The following is a 19,980-nucleotide window of genomic DNA, read 5'->3' as shown; positions in this document are numbered from 1 at the left end:
GCCCTGCCACTGACCAATCAGGAGGCCATGACCCTAAAAGCGCACACCTGGAGAACTGATGAATATTGTGCTGAAACCCTCCCCTGAGGCCTCCTTTAGGATTCCCACCTGCAAGAAAGAGAGAAAAGGCCTCAGGCCCTGCCTGGTGGGGCTCAGTGGATTGAGTGCTGGTCTGCAAACCCAAAGATCCCCAGTTTCATCCCTGGTCAGGGCGCATGCCTGGGTTGTGGGCCCGATCCCCAGCTGGGGGCATGCCAGGGGCAACCAATCAACGTTTCTCTTGTACATCAATATTTCTCTCTCTGTTTCTTTCTTCCTTCCTTCCTTCTCCTCTCCCTAAAAATAAATAAATAAAACATTTTTTAAGAAAGCCTCAAGACAAAGGACCCAGATCTTGAACTCTCCCTTCAGGGAGCAGCTGGTGCCACCTTCCTTTTCCTTCCCCCTACACCCACGTGTTTCGTCACAGGCACGCATCTCCTGAACTCCAAGGCCGAGTGCAGCTCGCCCCAGGCTAATCCCCTGAACCTGTCCCTCAGGCCCCTTTCCTCTGACTTCCTGCGGAGCTGAGGCAGCCCCACCCAGGCCCTCCTGTTGCTTCTTCTAGGCTCAGCTTTTCTTGCCACCCTCCCTTGAGAACACACTCATAAAACTCTAACGCATCCTCTTCCAGCTCACTGGTCTGTAGTTCTTTACTGCATCCTGAGAAGAACGGAGCTTCCAGTAACAAGGCTTCTGGAGATTTAACTGGACCTGGATGTTGAAAGACTGAGGGAGGCCAGCAGAAACCAGCAGCAAGGGCACCCTGCCCCAAGGGGCGGCCTGAGCAAGCGCACAGAGGCCTTAGTTTACACTGACCACTTCTTCAGGTCCGCCTTCCCCGGCTCCCCAAATCAGGGCAGCCGTCTGACACCCCCACGCAGCCCACAGTTCACCTTTGCAGCACTCACTGTATTTGCTCAAGTCTGTTGATCCAGTCAAGGAACGCTCCTGGAGGGCAGGAAACGTGTCTGCCTTGATTACCCGCCATGTCCTCAGTGCCTGCTTCCACACTCAGCACATGGCAGATGCTCAAGAAATACTTGTGGCTGAATGAACGCAGGAACTAAGGCAGGAGGGTGCGGGTCTCCACAAGACCAATAACGCATGAGGCCCGTACAGAGGTGCCTCGTGCTCTGAGCCACCTCAGAGTGGGCCAGAATGAGGACCCGATGGGTGACTCAGATGTCGGGAAAATTTTAGCTTAGGTGACAGTTAATAAGCTTATAAATTAATAGGCGTATAAAAAGCTATTGTTCCAGGAACTGAAGGTATGACCCACCCTGACTCCAGGAGACAGCAAGCAGTCCACCTTTGTGTCCCAGGAGGACTGCAAGCCGTGGAGAGGGTGTCTGAGCCATTGTGCTCCAGGGGGAGACACAGATAAAGACCACCCTCTGGGGTGCAGATGAAAGAATGCTGCAGCTTTTATCTGATGAACTTTCCCCCTGAATTCCAAACCCCTTACCTGCTCTTTTCTTCTCCGTATAAAAAGGGTTGGTTTAAAATGGAATTTAAGACCCTCTGTTAGGGTACAGAACCCATCATCTTCTCAGATCGTGGTCATCTGAACAAAGCCCCCGTAAAGATTCAACCCCTGTCACTGCTCATTGGTCTGGTCCATTGGTCTGGTCGTGACGGGCAGCCCGAACGCCGGCTTTTCTGGTTTCAGACTGGAGACTGGGGGCCAGATTTAGTGAGGAATGGGGGGCTGCTACTTTTTAGAGCAGAGATTTGCTTTGGGATAGTTAATAGGGTAGGGCTATATAGGATTTCCTCTTTTATAAAACGGAAACAATGATACCTATGATAGGGTTTGGGGGAGGATGCAATGAGATCACAGTGTCTGGCCCATGGAAAGTATGTCGTCAACAGTAGCTGTGTCCAGAGGAAGGGAAGGCTGGGATACCCAATCAGTTCACTTATTTGGTGAGGCAGTGACAGAGTTGCCCCCACTCCAGGATGCACACCAATCGATGTCCGAGGATCTCCAGTCAAATGGAAAACCCAAAACAATCCTCATGCAAAGCTCCAGTGAAAGTTGGGTTTGAACATGGCCGAAACCTAGGCCCAAGGGAGACGTGGCCATCCTCTCTCTCCACTGAAACGCAGGGGGCAGGGCCCACAGGGCAAGGGTCACTGGACCTACCCATCCAATCACAGTGGAGATCGTACACGCCCTTCCTCCGGGAGGGCGGCCTGTAAGGGTCTGTTAACCACACAAATCTGAACTTGGGAAGTGAAAGAAGGATGGGGCCCTGAGGCCCGGCCTTTTGGAGCAGTTACCCCACCCACTGATGAAGAGAGCAAGGGAAACGGGAAGAGAGGGGCAGCAAGTTTGGCTCCCCGGACATTCTCTCATCTCTAATGGGGAGAGAAGCAGGAGTCTCCTTTCCTGTATCTTGGGTCTAATGAGAAATTAAAATTGTATCTGGTTCTCTCTTTTTTTTAAATTTTTTTTAAAGATTTTATTCATTTATTTTTTAGAGAGGGAAGGGAGGGAGAAAGAAAGAGAGAGAGAAACATCAATGTGCGGTTGCTGGGGGCCATGGCCTGCAACCTAGGCATGTGCCCTGACTGGGAATCGAACCTGTGATGCTTTGGTTCGCAGCCTGCGCTCGATCCACCGAGCTACGCCAGCCAGGATTATCTGGTTCTCTTTAAGCTGCCAGCCATTTGAGTGTTGGAGAGGGTGTTGCTGGGATGAGGAAGGGGGCGCACAGAGGCATGGAGCCACGCAAGAACAGCCACTCTGGAAAAGTGGCTGTAGCTCATTTTGTTCATAACGTGGTGAGCGTGTGGAGAAAACCCAGGAGAGGTTCCTGGACAAGTAGCCAAAAACAAGATGGTGCGTCCAGGCTGATTAACTTGAAGAAAGGTGTCCGCTAGAATCTGAATGTTTGTGTCTTCCCAAAACTCATGTGCTGAAGTCCTAACCCCCAAAGGTAATGGGATCAGTAGGTGAGGTTTGGGGGAGTGCTCAAGTCTTGAGGGTGGAGCCCTCACACGTGGGGTTAGTGCCCTCAGAAAAAGAGGCTCTAGAAAGTTCTCTAGCCCTTTCCATCTTGTGAGGATCCAGTAAGAAGTCTGTGACCCAGAAGGAAGGCCTCACCCCGTTATGCTGCACCCTGACTTCCAGCCTCTAGAACTGTGAGAAGCAAATTGTGACCAATTAGAAGCTCTCCAGTCTGTGGTATTTTGTTGTGGCAGCTTTAATGGAATGAACCCAGAAATGAAAAGCAAACATACTTACCCACAAAATACTAGAGGCATTCTCATTAAGACACAGGACGAGGACAACTGTTATTCCTGATACCATTGAGCATTCTTCCGGAGGTTCTAGATAACGCGATAACACGGTATAGAAATACCTCAGCAATACTGCAGGCTCGGTTCCAGACCACCATAATAAAGAGAATTTCTCAATAATGCGAGCCATAATCTTTTTGCTGATGGAGAGTCTTGCCTTCTGCTTGTAAAAAAGTGCAATATCTGTGAAGTGCAATAAAGGGAAGCTCAATAAAATGAGGTCTATTAAAAAAAAGAATAAGGCATGACAATTAGAAAAGACGAGAAAATCACCGCTATTTACAGATGTGATTGCCTACCTCTTGCTCTGTTGCAGAAACAACTGGATCAGAGACTGTATTGGTCAGGTTGCTATAACAAATACCAAAGACTGGTGGTTTAAACAACAGGAGTTTATTTTCTCCTGCTTCTGGAGACCGGAAGTCCAAATTCAAGGTGTCAAGCAGGTATGGATTTTTCTAAGGCCTCTCTTCCTGGCTTGGAGATGGCTGCCTTCTCTCTGTGTCTCCTACAGGACCTTTTCTCTGTGTGAGCACACCCCTTCCCTGGTGTTTCTTCCTCTTCTTACCAGGATAGGGCTTCACTTTTATGAGCTCAGTTAACCTTAACTACCTCTTCACAGGCCTTATGCCCAGATATAGTTACATCGGGGATTAGGACTTCAGCGTCTGAATTTTGGGGATCCGATTCAGTCCTTAACAGGCCATAATCGGGCGTCTTGGTATCTTCCCTGCTGCAGTGATCCAGAGGGGGGAGGGAAATAGGAAGGGTGAGAGACAGAGACCCACAGTAAGCAAGCATGCAGACTCTGTGTCTGCCCAGTTTCTTCACTTCTTGGAGAGAAGCGTGATGGGGAGAAAGGGAGCGGTCATGTGACTCTAACCGAGGTTCTCCAGCGTGGCTGCTCATTAGAATAACCGGGGAGCGTCACAAAGTGGTCACTGCCTGGGCCCCAGCCACAGAGGTTTTGAGTTAATTGGTCTGGGGAGAGTCTGGGATGGTGTATTTTTTTTTTTTAGTTGAGATACACTTCATATACCATAAACGTATCTTTTTAAAGCATACACTTTAGTGGTTTTAGTGTAGTCACAGAGTCGCACAACTATCACATCTAATTCCAGAACGTTTTCATCATCCCCCAAAGAAACCCTCAGGCCCGCTAGCAGTCACTCCCGCTTCCTCCTGATCCCAGCCCCTGGCAACCACCAGCCAACTTGGGATTTGTCTGCGCCGAACATTTCACATGAACAAAATCATGCGGGACTCGGCCTTTTGTGTCTGGCTCCTCTCACGGGCTTGCGTATTGTTTCTAAACCTCGCTGGCTGTGCAGCCGGGTTTAAGAATCGCCGTGCTAGCAGAGGTCCTTTCATGAGAACAAGAGAACTCCCAGAGGAATTCCTCTGAGCCTCACAGGGAAGTCATTCCACACCAAAATAAAATAAAATAAATAAAAATAATAAAAAAAAATCCCAGCAGCTCCGGCAGGAAAAGCTGATAAAGAGCTGTGATGGTCCCCCACCACTCCACTGGGTAACATGCTCCCCCCTGACCAATCACAGTAGCCGGGGAATAATTGCAAGATTACTCCTTCAGACTTTAGCCAAAGGAAAATAAGAGAGTTGCTGATAGATTTTAAGTAAGGGGTCAGGAGTGGGCGAGAACATAATTAGATGTAGAAACACTTGTCTAGAAAGTTTAAACTGAAAAGGAAAATCAATTAGCCTAAGGCTCAGCATACTAAGAGTCTCGTGCAATGATTCTACCAGTGGGGGGGGGGGGGGGGGGGGGGGGGGAGAGATATTCTTTGTTATGGGCTGAATGTTTATGTCCTGCAGAATTTCTGTGTTGAAGCTCTCATCCCCAGTGTGATGGTATTTGGGGGTGGGACCTTGGAGAGATAATTAAGTTAAGGTCACGAGGGTGGGAGCCCGTGATGGAATTCGTGTCCTTGGAAGAAGAGGAAGAGAGACCAGAGCTCTCTGTCCACCATTTGAAGACACAGCAAGAAGGCAACTGTCTGCAAGCTGCAAGCCAGGAAAAGGGCTCTCATGGAATGCAGCCATGTTGGCACCCTGACCTTGGACTTCCCAGCCTCCAGCACTGTGGGAAGTAAACTTCTGTTGTTTCAGCTACCCAGTCTATGGTATTCTGTCTTGGCAGCCCACCCCGACTAGCACATTCTCAAAGTCCAGTTCGCCTACCCAGGAAACACAGAAGCCTGAGTGAGGATCTAGTTAGAGGACACCATGGGCTCGCAATCAACAAAAGCCAGATCGTGGCAAACTGCAGAACAGATGATGTGTTTCTTTATTACTTTCAGTAGATAAATGCAAGGAAAATAAAGAGATAGAAGGAGAACCAGGGAATTGCAAGACATTTAAAGACACAGCAACCAGTCACCACGTATGGATCTTATTTGGATCCTAAATTCTAAAAACTCATGACATATATGAGGAAATTAGAAATCTGGAAAATAGATATTTAGTGATATTAAAAATATTTTTAATTCTTTTTAGGTGTAACATTTTTTAAATCATTCTCTTTCAGATACCCACACTAAAATATTTGTGAATGAAATGCTAGGCTATGTGATATGTGCTACAGAGTATAACGTGATGGCCTAGAGATTGCATTAGGGGTGAGGCGGGCCTGGCCTGGGTTGATGGCTGCTGGTTCTGGGTGTATGGGAACACCAGAAAATTACAATAGTCTGTCTTCTTTAATGTATCTACAAAATTTGGCATAAAAAGTTTAAAAGTAACAAAAACTTCTATTTATAGCAAAGCAGTCCTGCCACCACTTTTATAGTGGTTCGAGTCTTTGCTCATATGTCAAAGTACTGAAACTACATTTCTTTTAAAGAGGAGGAGGAAAAAGAACGCCCTGGGTTGGGGGGATGGGTGGAAAGCTGCAGGTGAAAAGCCCGATTAGGGGGTTATTTGAATGACCCCAGGCATGATGATGATGATGGCAGGAGGGAAAAAGAAAAGATCAAGAGATACTTAGAAAGTGAAACACTGGGTATTTGGTATATAAAGGAATTATTGCCAATGCTTCCATATCTGGTGTCTGGTTGGGTGTGGGGAGTGGCAGAGAGACAGCCCTTGAGTATGAGGCCCAGTTTCTGGGTTGGGGCAGAGGGTGGCACCATTTGCTGAAATAGAAAACACCGGAAGAGGAGAAAGTTCGAGGGGGAAATGGTAAGTTCAAGTGTTCGCACAGAGACTTGGAGGTTCCCATGGGACACCCAGGTGGAGCTGTGCAGTCGATGAAGAGGCCCGGAGGGAGGCCAGGGTGATCTCTCACTCTGGAGCCTGTTAGCGTAGGGCAGGCAACTGGGGCCACGGGGAACAATGAACGTGCGTGCGGAGGGGGACTAAGAAGAAAGAGAGAACTTGGAGAGGGAAGGAACATCCGGACCCAGAAGAAGGCCAACTTTAAAAGGACAGGTGGAGAAAGAGGAGCCCACAAAACAACGGGAGGGAAACAGAAAAGCAGGAGAAGAACTAAGGAGTGTACACTTTACGGAGTTATAAGAAAAGCAACCGGGAAAGGGAAACAAGTCCATGAAGAGAAGAACCTCCTACAGGTGTGAGCAAGCTGAGGCACTCTTCAGTGATACACATGGCTGGTTACTGATTCTAAAGAATGCCCGTAATCGTCCGTCCTTGCAGTCAGGGTGTCTGCTCTCCTGTTAGCTTTATAAACACTGTCCGCAGGACGTGTTGCTCTGGCCTGGGGCAAAGGCCATTTTGCCCAGTCCAAATATTCCAAAGGTTCAAGGAGCAAGATGTGCCAGCAGTTCCCTTGCAACGGCTGCTCTGGCTCTCTTTTATTTTATTTTTTATAAAAATTTTTTTATTTTTCAGTTAGTTGACATACAATAGTACATTAGTTTCCAGTGTACAACCCAGCGATCATACATTTATGTAACTTACGAAGCAATCACCAGATAAATCTAGTACCCATCTGACACCACTCATGGTTATTGCAATATCATTGCTCTGGCTCGATTTTAAAATGGCTCCACTTAGAGCCCTGTTGGTTAGGGTGTTATCCCCAAATTCCAAGGTTGTGGGTTTGATACCTGCTCAGGGTGCATCCAAGAATCAACCAATAAATGCATCAGTAAGTGGAACAACAAATCAATGTTTCCTCCTCTCTCACAATCTCTTCCTCTCTCTCTAAAAATCAATAAAAAAATTACCTCGCTGGCATAGCTCAGTGGATTGAGTGAGGGCTGCGAACCAAAATATCGCAGGTTCAATTCCCAGTCAGGGCACATGCCTGGGTTGCAGGCCACGGCCCCCAGCAACTGCACATTGATGTTTCTCTCTCTCTCTCTCTCCCCCTCCCGTCTCTCTCTAAAAAATAAATAAATAAAATCTTCAAAAAAATAAAAATAAATTAATAAATTAATAAGTCTTCACTTATGTCCATTTCTCACATCAGTTTGTCTATTTTTTTTATTTCTGGCAATTTTGTTATCTATTTTGAAGCTCCGTTATTTATTAGGTACTAGACATCATGTATGAAATACAGATATAATTTGAGGTTCTGGGTGACGGTAAGATTTATTTTGGATTCTGGCAGGCAGGTAGGGTCTGGAACAGATACCCTTCATTTCCATTATTAGAAGGAAATTCTAATCAGATGGTGAATTAGATGATTCCTGATACCCATATCTCCCAATTTTAGAAAACGGGGATGTGGCGTGTACTCGTGGAGCGAAAGAGTGAATGAACTCGTGCCTGTGTTCCTTTCCCTGGACCAGCAGGGCCTCCTGTGTTTGCTCCCTTTATTTGGTTTTCCAACGAGGCCTTAGTGTCTGTTAGTGCATCACTTGTGTAACATGCAATGAGAAATAGTAAAAGAAGTAATTCATTTGGAAGCGGGATCCTGCAACTCACAGGAATGTCCTCCTGAGAAAGCAGGGAAAAGGGTTCTTGGGCCTGGGGTAAAAATGGAAGGCACAGTCAGGAGTCGCCCCCTATTGGTCAATAAGGTGAAATCCCTCGTCTCAGATTTTATTTTGTTGTCTTTATTTATTTTAAAGGTGGAACACTTCACGAATTTGTGTGTTGTCCTTGCACAGGCGCCCTGCTAACCTCCGCTGCATCGTTCCAATTTGAGCAAGGTGTAGGGGCTGCCGAAGCCAGCACTCGTCCCAGATTTAATGATTTGTGGGACTGAGCCCTCCGTGAACAACCAAACGAACGCAGAATTTCAGGAAACCAAGGGCAAGCCATTTGCTGAGACACACAGGGAGTTACCGATGCTGCTGCAGGGAAGAGCCAGGATCTCAGGGATCCAAGGTCAGAGGCCACCAAGGCCAAAGACTGCCAGCCTTAACCTTTATCCTCATAAATCGATCCCCCTGGAGATGTCAGACCTGCCACTAGCTTTGGTGACCCACTAGCTGTAAAGAAATATTTCGAATTTAACTTTCCGATGTATCATGAATATATCACACTTGTTCAAAATGAACCATTTCAGCCATACGTTTCCTCCCTTCCTTCCTTCCTTCCTTCTTTTCTTCCTCCTTACATCCCTCCCTGCCCGCCTGCCTCCCTCCCCTCCCCCTCCTCCTTCTCTCTCTCTTTCCTGTCTAAGAAACTTTATCCTTAAAACTGTTCATGAAATAATTATAGATTGTCTCTTTATTTTTAAACTATGTAATCTCTGATGTCGTGATATTTAGAGTGAAACCTAATGAACAAAATGGAAGAATTCCCATTTTTTTTTTACCATTTTTTGTTCCCAAGGGTTTAAAATGTATTAGAGATAATGATCTTTTGTCTGAAAGAACTTTGCCACCCCATACTTCATCAAAATTATCTTAAAAATTTTCAGTGTAAGTCATCACTTATGGAGAGAAATTTCTACATCATTCCAGCTGCTTCTATGTCTGAGGGCAGACCCAGAGCCATTTTAGGATTTTCACTATTCTTTTAGTTTTGAACACATGGGGCAAGCAGGCACTCGTTGCCCTGAGTGGAATGAGTGGAAAGTGGCATTACGCTTTTTTAAGGGGTTGATGAAAGCTGCCCCTCCCTTAATACCTCTGGATGAGCATCCAGTGCGGTTGCCTGGGAGAAAGAGTGTAAACCCGTCTGACAGTTGAGGAGCCTCGTGGGGCCAAATTTTCCAGGTCCCTCTCTCTCTTTGAGAGTCAAAGGCAGGAGAACCTTTTGGGATAGATGAAGGCTCTTTTGACAGAAAAGAAAACCAAAGTCTCTGAGGAACAATTCTGGGAAGGAAATCTGGACTGGAGGCCAGGGGTGGGAGGGTGGAGAGATGGTTGGGGGGTGTCAAGGGGCTTAGTGAGGATTCATGGAGGACACACCTGGAGGCTCAAGGGTGAATGCGCACAGGTGACAGTTAGTAGACTCTATTTGGCTGCTGCATTCTGTTGAAGGCGGCTAGGGCTCCTGTTCTGGTGAAAGTGTTCAGGAGAGTCTTGTTCTAGGGATCAGCACCTCCTTCGCATCACACCTGGAAGGGAATGTCAAAGGGCAAAGTGGAGGGCTTCTCCGGGCACCTCCTGGCTTTGCCACTTGACAAAGGCCATGGATTTGCAGGCCCCTCTGTTAGCAGTACCTATTTTGTGCATCCTCTTACCAGCCATATTCTTTATGCTAAGTAAACTGTTTACCTGTTTATACTAATAGGGGTGTGAGTTTGCAATCCAACGACCTAGAGAAGTCCGCATTCATCAGTCCTGGGCCTCAGGCCTGGCCTGAGTCTCCATGGGGATCCTGTGCTGTTTTCTGAACAGGGTGTGGCGGAGGAGGAGGCTCTGGACCCAACTGCTGGACGCATTGGAGTGATCCAAGATAGCTTTGAACTGAGAGCGTGGCGGGCGCCCCGGTGGCAGCCTTAGGGATCCAGGCCGGGCCTCTGCAAAAAGAGCAAGCGACCATCTAACAAGGAAAGGCCATGGTCAACAGCCTCATGTTCATGGTCAACACTGAGGGTGGCTGGAAGCACTGGGGAACAAACCATACCTCCTGTTCTCTCTGCCAACGCCTGTAGTGGGACTGACTCCCACTGACCCACGTGAGTGCACCCCTGACGTTCCTGGACATTTCAGGAAGGAAAGGAGATACTTTCAAATGGAGACTCGGGACTTTTTGTCCATACAGGCAGGCGGGTTCTCCAAAAAATTAATTGGAAAAATTAGAGTCCTGACTTTGTGTGGGCCCCTAACAGTATGTGGTTGAAGCAGGTCAGCTAAGTACAAGGTCTCCTAATTTGTCACACTGATAGTCCCCCAAATCAATGCCATTACCTTTCCGTGGCCTGCTGCCCTCTTCGTGCATATAGTCCTGGGGTGGAGCTGGTATCATCCTCGAGTTCCCTGCCTCCAGGGAACCGTGTTCAGACCTCGTCGCTGCCTCAGAGGCTCGGCTGAAGGATGGGCGTTTTGTGGCCACGTTTTGAATTACTCGGCTTCATCGCTCTGGCGCCCACTGATTGGACCGGGGGCGAGAAACTGGCCCAAGGCAGACAATCCATGAGCTCGTCAGTGAACTGTACCACCTGGCACTAAGAGATGAGCTTCAGTGAACTGGTGGTCTTAAACATTTTAACTAAGACATATAGAGAATGAGATATGGAGAAACTGGAACCTTCCCATCCTACTGGTAGAAATGTGAACGGGTGCCCTGGCTGGTGTGGCTCAGTGGATTGAGCACTGGCCTGTGAACCAAAAGGTCGCTGGTTCAATACCCAGTCAGGGCACATGCCCGGGTTGTGGGCCAGGTCCCCAGTTGGGGGTGTGCGAGAGGCAACTGATTGGCGTTTCTCTCCCTCTCTTCCCCTTGCTCTAAAAGTAAATAAAAAAATAAAATCTTTAACAAAGAAGAAATGTAAAGTGTGCTGCCACTTTGGAAGACAATCTGGCAGGTCCTCAAAATGTTAAACACAGTTACCATGTGATCCAGCAATGCCACTGCTAGGTACACACCCAAGTGAAGTGCAAACACGTTTCCCCACAAAAATTTGTACACAGATGTTCATAGCAGCATCATTTAAAATAGCTGAAAAGTGGAAATAGCCCAAATGTCATAAACTGATAAGGGGTATATGAAACTCGGCATAAGCACACTCTGTGTTTCCGGCCATGAAAAAGGAGTGAAGCACTGATCCACGCTATGACACGGATACACCTTGAATCCTTGCACTGAGTGGAAGAAGCCAGTCACGAAAGACCACGTATTACATGATTCCATTTACAGGAAATATCCAGAGTTATAGAGACAGAAAGTGAATTAGTGGTTTCCAGGGGTGGGGAGGTAGGGAGGGGCAGAGGAAATGGGAGGAAATGCTAACAAGTACGGGCTTTCTTTTTAGGGATGAAAATGTTCTACAATTCATCATGATTAACGTTGTACAACTCTATGAGTATACTAAAAATCACTAAATTGTCCTGGCTGGTATGGCTCAGTGGATTGAGTGCTGGCCTCTTAACTGAAAGGTCACAGGTTTGATTCCCAGTCAGGGCACATGCCTGGGTTGCAGGCCAGGTCCCTAGTTGGAGTTGACATATATCTTGCACATTGGTGTTTCTCACCCTCTTTCTCTGTCCCTTCCCATCTCTCTAACGCTAAATAAATAAAATCTTAAAAAAACACAAAAAATATAAAAATCATTAAATTATATGCTTTAAACCGATCAATTGTATAGTGTGTGAATTATATCTCAGTAAGTTAAAAAAAAAAGTATGCAGAGAATGGGACAGTGGAAGAGGAAGCTAAAAGGTTCAGATGAGACCACGTGTAAAGAGAGACCACACGGCCGTGGAGAGCCTGCGGAACCCAAAGCTGGGAGTGTACAGAAGCTGTGTCATTCTACTGCCACCAGGGCCGTGGCCGCCCTCTCTGCAGACCCTTCTAGGACTTCCCAGAATGCTGCCCCACAGAGCTGTAAGCCAGAAGAAGCCCATCTGCCCCCCAGGATGCGAGAAATCAGCTCCACCAGCCTTCTGACTTGCGAGTTCATGCCGCTGTTTACTCCCACACCGCGGTGACCGTCGGAAGACAACAGTTCCAAGACTCTACAGCTCACGGAGAACTACATTACAGATGTTCCCAGAACTTGTTCCCCGTGATTTTCCATGTGGCTGGTTCCCGACCGAGGCCTCTTTGCCGGAGGTTTGCCTGTTCTGTCTCACCCTGCCGGTCTCGCTGGGAGAATGACAGCGGACGTGTGGGGTTTGTGAGGCTGGCCACGCACGCCTTGGACTGTCCCTCTTAATCGTTACCCTTCCGCATACATAATGTCGGGGGACCCTGACGGGTGACCGCCATGGTTAGAGACCAACTGCCGGGGCATGAAGGGCCGGTGGGCTCCTACAGCCCCCACTTCTATGATCCTTCATGTGTACCAACTGTAGGGTCCAGCTCCCAGCGCCACGCTGCTCCCGGTTCTCCTTTGCTGAGGTCCTTCTCCCTGGAATGGCCAGAGATCGCCAACTCGAGTGCTCCCCTGGTGGCATCCCCTGCCCTGACTCCTGCGTCCTCATCACTGCTGGGAGAGAAGAACAGAGCAAGTGCGGGGAGTGCCGGCAGTTAGTCGGAGACCAGACCCTGGGTCGCCCCGGGTCCGTGCTGCCCTTCAGCTCTGCTCCCCCAAGGCCTGGCCTGGGTGTTTCCTGGGTTCCGGGACTCAAAGATCTTTGCAGTACACCCCGCTGCTTGAGATCCTTATATCGGGGTGGGTGTCTCTGTGTTCCCTGTTCTTCGAGACTGTGAAAGCCCTGCCTAGAATGCGCTGTGTAAAGCTGTCATGCAGACGGGAGCAGGAGGTAGCAGCCGTGGGGAGGGACGCAGGGAGAGAACGGAGTGATGTGCCATTGCCCCTCCCCGGCCTCTGCCCAGGTGCTGCCTGGAGGCTGGAAGGCAGGAGCAACACCACAGACCTGTCCCTTGGCCCTTTTCTCCTTGCCATCAGGCCGCATGAGGGCAGACTGGTAGGCACAGGGCTCCGGCAGGGCAAGCTGTCTTCAGGATCAAATGTGTTACGTGGTGCAGGATTAGGTACGTTTATTCTCACTGTGTAACTGAGGGAGAAGCCGAGGCTCGCACAGGTTAAGAGCCTGCCCGAGCTCACAGGGAGGTAGCGAGTGAGGAAGCTGGGATGGAGCTCAGCCTATCGGACGGCAGAGTCCACTCTCGACCACTGCCCTTAAGATGCACGTGGACGGTGCCGGCCACTGAAAGAGAAGGGACTTGACTGCGAGTCTCCACGAGGGGAACCTGGAGGCAGCCCGCTGACGTGTTCAGCACAGGACAGCTTGACGGTAGACCTGCTCTGAACTAGACGCAACAGGCGCTGCTGGCAGCCTTTGGGTGAAAGGGTGAAGGACAGGCGGGCGGGGTGGGAGAAGAGAAAAGAGCTTCAGCGAGACAGAGAGAATGGGAACAGGGAGCCCAGTCCCCTCTCCCTGCGGCCATTTCTCCCCTTGGTTTCTTCCTCTCCACTCGAGGGGCAGCTGAGTTGGGGAACCCCGGGCCCCAGTCGTCGCTCCCTCCACCCACAGGGGCCGAGGGACGGACAGGAGGACTGGAGACAGAATTAATTATTCAAAGCACAGTGGGGCTTGAAACTTGCTTACTGGCAGCTGAGGGCCGAATCTGGCCCGCAGATGGATTTTGGGGGGACTGCAGGGTTTTTAAAACATTTAAAAATATTTAAAAATGGAGAGAGTTCCCCCAAACAGACTTCTGGTATTTTTGAAAATTGGAAAGTGTTTATAACATTGGACTCATTGACCCCATACGGCAACCACTGGCTGGGGCTGAGCAGCACCTGTCTGCCCCCTGCCCCCCCCCCCCCACACACACACTGTGACAGCTGGTTCTGCCACTCCTCCACCTGGTGGCCCTGGGAGCACTGGAGATTGTACCCACGGAAGGCCTGGGCTGCCGCAGAGCTGACTGGGTGCAGAAGGAACCCTGGGGTTGGAACCCAAGGTTCCTGGAGAACACCAGGCGGTGCTCGCTTTCCCGTGTGCCCTTAGGCAGCGGCACACATCAGATGGATGGATGTTGGGCAGGAACAGGGTCCCAGAAATATGGACCCAGAGGAGCCTGGGGTGTGGGGAGTGGGAGCCAGTGACCCAGGGAGAACTCCAGCAGTGTGTATCAGTCAGGGTTCTCCAGAGAAACACGTGCAGGTATGTGAGAGTGTGTGTGTATGTGTGTGTATTTTAAGAGATTTATTTTAAGGAATTGGCTCATGCAATTGTGGGGACAGGCACATTGGAAATATCTCTAGGTCAAGCCAGCAGGCTGGAAACTCAAGCAGGAGCTGATGCTGCAGTCTTGGGGCAGAATGTCTTCTTTGCTGAGAAACCTGTTTTGCTCGTGAGGCCTTCAACTGATTGGATGAGGCCCACCCACACTATCAAGGGTCATCTCCATTGAAAGTCCACTGATTGTGGATGGTAACCACAACTGCAAAGTACCTCCACAGTAGCCCCTAGATTAGGGTTTGACTAAATAGCTGGGTACTGTCACCTAGCCAGGCTGACTACACAGTGGTAAGAGCCGTGGGTCGAGGAAGGGAGCCAGGGGTCCTTATGGTTTCCCAGTGGGTAGGCAGGAGGGTGAGCTGAGCAGTTGTGATGGGAGGAGCCCTGGGAGCAGTCTCCTGGGAGGACCGCCCCCCCCTCCACCCAGGACTGCAGCCCTTTGCCCACAGGAGAGAGGGGCTGCAGGGGGGAACGTGGTGGATGGGACACCAGGGGGTGACCTCAGCTGGCTCCTCCCAGATATTTGGGAATAAAGGGGGTAAACTGAGAAGCAAGAAAGGCTCCTTTTTGGTCTGCATTTTAGTAGGCGAAGGAGAAGGAAGGAGCCAGTTAGTTGGCAAGGAGGAAGTGGAAAGGAGCAAGGGAGGGGCCAGTGGTGGGATTTCCCTCTGGATAAGAGGGATCTTCTTCCTCAGCAGCAGGGCTGTGGAGGGATCACAGCCTCCGTGTGGGCCAACCCAGGACATCAGGGCCAAGCCCTGGCTAGAGTAACAAGGACAGGAAAGGGAGTGTTCTAGAAAAGTCCCCCTCTACTTGGGATACTTTTTCCAGTCCCCTCCTCACCTCCTCCAGGCTGGCTTCCAGTTGCACCTGAAACTCTGCCCCCCTTGTCTGGGCTTCAGGTCTGGCGAGGACCCACGCGGGTGACCTGTAGCCACCTCCCGCTCCCTTCCACTGAGTGCGACAGTATGACACAGCTGGCTCCTCTCCTGCCTCGCTCCGCAGGCCCTGGCCCCGCCTCGCCCTGCACAGCACTGTGCCCAGGGACCGCAGCGGCTCTTCCTGGCCTCCACCGGTCCCTAGTGGGCAGTGCTGGACAACAGGCGGCTTGAGTAGCAGGAAAGCAGGGGCACGCCCAAGCACGCACAACTGGAGGAATTTAATGTTTAATGTTTCCATAGCAACAGAGTACACAACACGGCAAATTCAGATCATCCTTACACTTCTCCTGAGGCTTACTATTGTTTTTATTTTACACAGAGGGGGAGGAACCACACTTTTTTCCACGCTTACGGCCTCCGAGGGATTCATGGAGCCCCGGCTGTTGCCCTTTCGCACAGCTCAGAGGATGTGGAGGCACGTCCCAGAAACGGGGAGCGCTGCTCAGGAAGGGCGCACGCTGGGACACAGAGGGCGTGTGCGCCTGCCTGAGCTTTTCTCTGTGCCGCCTCCAAATTGAAAACATGCTGGAACACGGAAAGAAAGGTATTTGCCTGAGTGACTCAGACGTGTTCCAGCATTTTCCCACAGGCTCCTGCACGGCCCAAAATAACTGCAACCCTGGATCCCGTCCCCTGGCATAGGGTTACATGTGTATAGTGTTACAGAACAGTGGGCAAAGTGGCCACGCTCACATGGGAGCTGCAGGAAAGCACGGCCCAGCATGGAGACCTTGTGGCCTCACCAGAATCACCCAGGCCACCGTGAGGGGCTGTGGTCAACACTCATCTCTCGCAGAGGAGGGGAAAAAAGCCCAGAAAGAGGAAAGTTCAACTTGCCCAAACTTATCGCCCAAACCTCTGGGGATTACAAGAAAAAGTTGCTGGGAGAGCTGGCCCTGAAGTCTCGTTGGCTAATACTGGTATTTGTTTCGGAATAAACACCAGGTTAGCCCGGGAATCATGACAATCTCAAGTCAAGGGAACTCAAAGGGCCTCCTGGCCATCCAGGGTGCCTGTGTGCCCAGATCCGGACCCCAACACAGGGGTAAGGCGGTGTCAGAGGGGCCTGCCCTCGGGGTATGTCCAGTCTCGTGCAGGCAATGACTGAACACCTTACACCTGGAAAACAACTGGGCCCCGGCAGACAGACCACAGGCCGGTGGGAGTTTGGGGAAAGTCGGGTCTGAGAAGGGCACACTCCAAAGTGAGGAGGTTTCACAAAAAGCCGGGCCAGATCTGGAAAAGGAGGCAGAGTGTGCAAGCGCGGGCACCAAAGGCAGGACGGGACCAGAGGAGGAATACGGACACGGAGGGAGGGAGGAGAGGTGTTCTAAAAAGCCCTGGGCACCAAACCCAGGGGGCTAGGTCTCCGGCGTTAAGGCCACAAGTGACTTTCAGTGTAGGTGCCCTTCCTTACTAGCTCCAGATTGCTCGCTTTATCTGGGAGACAGGAACAATCTCACAGGATTTGGACACTTTATATAAAACACACAAATCCCTGACCCTAGGAAGAGGTGAGTGGTTCTTAGACAGCCCTTCCCCTCTGGCCACCACAGCCCAGTCGGTGCTAAAAATGGTGACACGAACGAGGCCTTTGATGTCTCCCGGGCCTGGATTCAAATGCTGCCTCTGCCCCTGGCTCTGTGGGCGTGAGCACGGCACTTCCGGTTTCCTCGCCCAGTACACGAGGATGTTAATAGCTCGTCGTGTGCCAGGCACTCGTGTCCGAGCTTCCCTTGTCTGAATTCATTCAATTATTCTCCTCCCCCGTCCCCCCGCAACCACCGATTTTACAGCTGAAGACACCAGGAAGGAAAAGGCCATGTAACTTGTCCATTGACCTCGAGCTGTTCCATGAAGCTGTGACTTGAACTGGGGGACTCTGAGTCAAGTCTGTGTTCTAAACTGTGTTCTCACCGAGGGCATGGGGATGATTACATCAGCTCAAACCCTGACACCAGGAGATCCTCAGTGGATGTCCGCCCCCAGATGTGTGCAGGGGTGAGGACCGTTGTGTTAGCAGCAGCCTTGCCGCCAGCTCTACAGCCAGCCCGTTGCCCCCAGGCCAGGCCCAGGGCCCACCCACACAGGCCCTGATACCCAGGTACCATCTCATTCGGGTTAAAACTATTCTAACGACATTTGAGGGCTGCCTAGGATGATGTTTAGAGACAAAAATAACATCAACCTAATCCGGTAACCATTCGAGAAGCGTTAACACCGAGGTCCATTGAGAATAGATGCCCAAGTCACAAGAAGAAATGGTCACATTCTTTCTCTTTGATTCATTTCAGGAACAGTCCCCTGTTGACACAGTTGAGTTTCTGGAATCAGCGGGGCGTCTTTAGCAGTCCCCAAATGAGTTCGCCCAGGAATGATGCTGGCAGGCTCCCACGGGCATAACTTCAACCTCTCTCAGCAAGCTAAGAGTGGCAAGTGCACCAGCGTGTACTTCTCCGCCAGCGTGCAGCCCCGCCAGTCAGGCACCAATATTAAACTCAACCCAGTCACGAGGGATCCAGCTCCGGGCTCTCTTAAGCCAATGGGTTCCCTGGGAGTTCCAGCATCTCGGGCCCGTCTTTCTCTTCCTTTTCGTTTTTAGGTTAACTTGGTAAGCAGTTAAGAAAAAAAATCTACGAAAAATTCTGGGGCTGTGGTCCTTCCCAGGCTTTAGAAGACACTGGCCCAGAAAGCAGGATCTCCTTCCAGCCAGCAGCTTCGAAGTGCATCTATCTGATCCTTGACCTCGGCGGCTTCTAGGAATCCAACCTGGGCAAATAAACCTGGTTCTGAACTGGTCTGGTGACTCAGAGGCGTGTCAGGTAAAGATGACCCCAGGACTCTCAGAGCTCACGTTTCCAACCCCCTGTGACCTGGACTCTGAGGAACGCTCTGGCCAGCCTTGGGCCGTGCTGGGAACTGGCCTCCCCATGCACGTCTGAACCATCTCGGCAACTCGGTGAGACGTGCAGACGGCCCGAGGCCAGGCGGGCAGAGACGCTGCCCAAGTCGCACCTCGGCGGGGGCAGCCTGAAGAGGTGTGGCACACACATCCCCATCACCGGGGTTCTCGACCCCGAGTGTGCCTGGGATGCAGTGTAAACGACCAGGACTCCACTATCCAGATGGAGGTGGAAACACAGCTCACCTTCTTGCACAATCACAGAAAAAAATACAACTGAACTACGGAACAACCATCCCCCTGAATCGTCAGAAAGCTGAGCTGTATGGGAGTCTGACACCCAAGGAATTAGAGAAGTCACATTAATCCAGATGGGTAGGAGGGGCAGACACATGGAGAGGCAGAATGGGTGGTAGATAAAAATCAGGAGGGATACCTGGTGAGCGAGGGGACCCAGCCCCACACCTGGCACCCCCAGCCCAGGGTTCCAGTGCCAGGAAGATGAGTCCCCATAACTTCTGGCTGTAACAAGAAGTGGGGGATGGGGCAGCAGAAGAAACAGGGATTATCAGGCATCTGCTCTTAAAGGGCCCGCAATGGATTTAAGACTTACACAGACTCACTTCCTCTGGGCTTCAGCACCAGGGCAGCAGCTGGAAGGGCACCAGTGGCATATGGGGAGAAACTTAAGTATCCAGCATCAGGGCGCATGCTGGGCAACAGCCTCCTCCTAAACAAAACTCCAGAGGCCAGGCAACAACCATGGTCCCCTTTGAGCCCTCTCCCATAGAGCCACAGAGCAGCGACACCATATCAGAGACTCCATCAATCAGGTTCACACGAGTTGCCCTGCCCTGGTGAATACCTAAGGCTCTACCCCACTCAACTTACCAGTGTGCTTTTCTACAATAGGCCACACTACTAAGACAGAGAGTCAAAGCAGTTCTACCTAATGCATAGAAACAAACAAAGGGAGGCTGCTAAAATGAGGAGACAAAGAAATATGGCCCAATGAAAGAACAGAGCAAAACTGAAAGAACAGAGCAAAACTCCAAAAAAAGAACTAAACAAAATGGAGATAACCAATCTATCAGATGCAGAGTTCAAAACACTGCTTATTAGGATGTCAAGGAACTCACTGAGTACTTCAACAGCATAAAAAAAGACCCAGGCAGAAATGAAGGTTACAATAACTGAAATAAAGAAAATTTTACAGGGAATCAACAGTGGAGTGGATGAAACCAAGAATCAAATCAGTGACTTGAAACAGGAAGAAAGAAACAGGAAGGAAGAAAAAAAAAACATTCAATCAGAACAGCAAGAAGAAAAAAGAATCCAAAAAATGAGAATAGGATAAGATGTCTCTCAGACAACTTCCAAAGTACCAACATTCAAATCACAGGGGTGCTGGAAGGAGAAGGGAAAGAGCAAGAAATTGAAAACGTATTTGAAAAAAAAAAAAAAAACAACGAAGGAAAACTTCCCTAATTTGGTGAAGCAAATAGACATCCAATTCCAGGAAGCACAGAGT

At 50.0% G+C, this 19,980-nt stretch overlaps 1 non-coding gene across 1 annotated transcript; it reads right to left on the bottom strand.

The window, feature by feature from the left end:
- Positions 1-8,399: 8,399 nt before the first annotated feature.
- Positions 8,400-8,503, bottom strand: LOC114498262. The gene has a single exon (XR_003684702.1). It is a non-coding gene; the product is annotated as a U6 spliceosomal RNA (small nuclear RNA).
- Positions 8,504-19,980: the final 11,477 nt, after the last annotated feature.

Source organism: Phyllostomus discolor, chromosome 5 (genome assembly GCF_004126475.2).
Source record: "Phyllostomus discolor isolate MPI-MPIP mPhyDis1 chromosome 5, mPhyDis1.pri.v3, whole genome shotgun sequence".
Classification (NCBI taxonomy): domain Eukaryota; kingdom Metazoa; phylum Chordata; class Mammalia; order Chiroptera; family Phyllostomidae; genus Phyllostomus; species Phyllostomus discolor.
The sequence above is the reverse complement of the archived record's forward strand: the minus strand, read 5'-3'. Positions and strand labels throughout refer to the sequence as shown.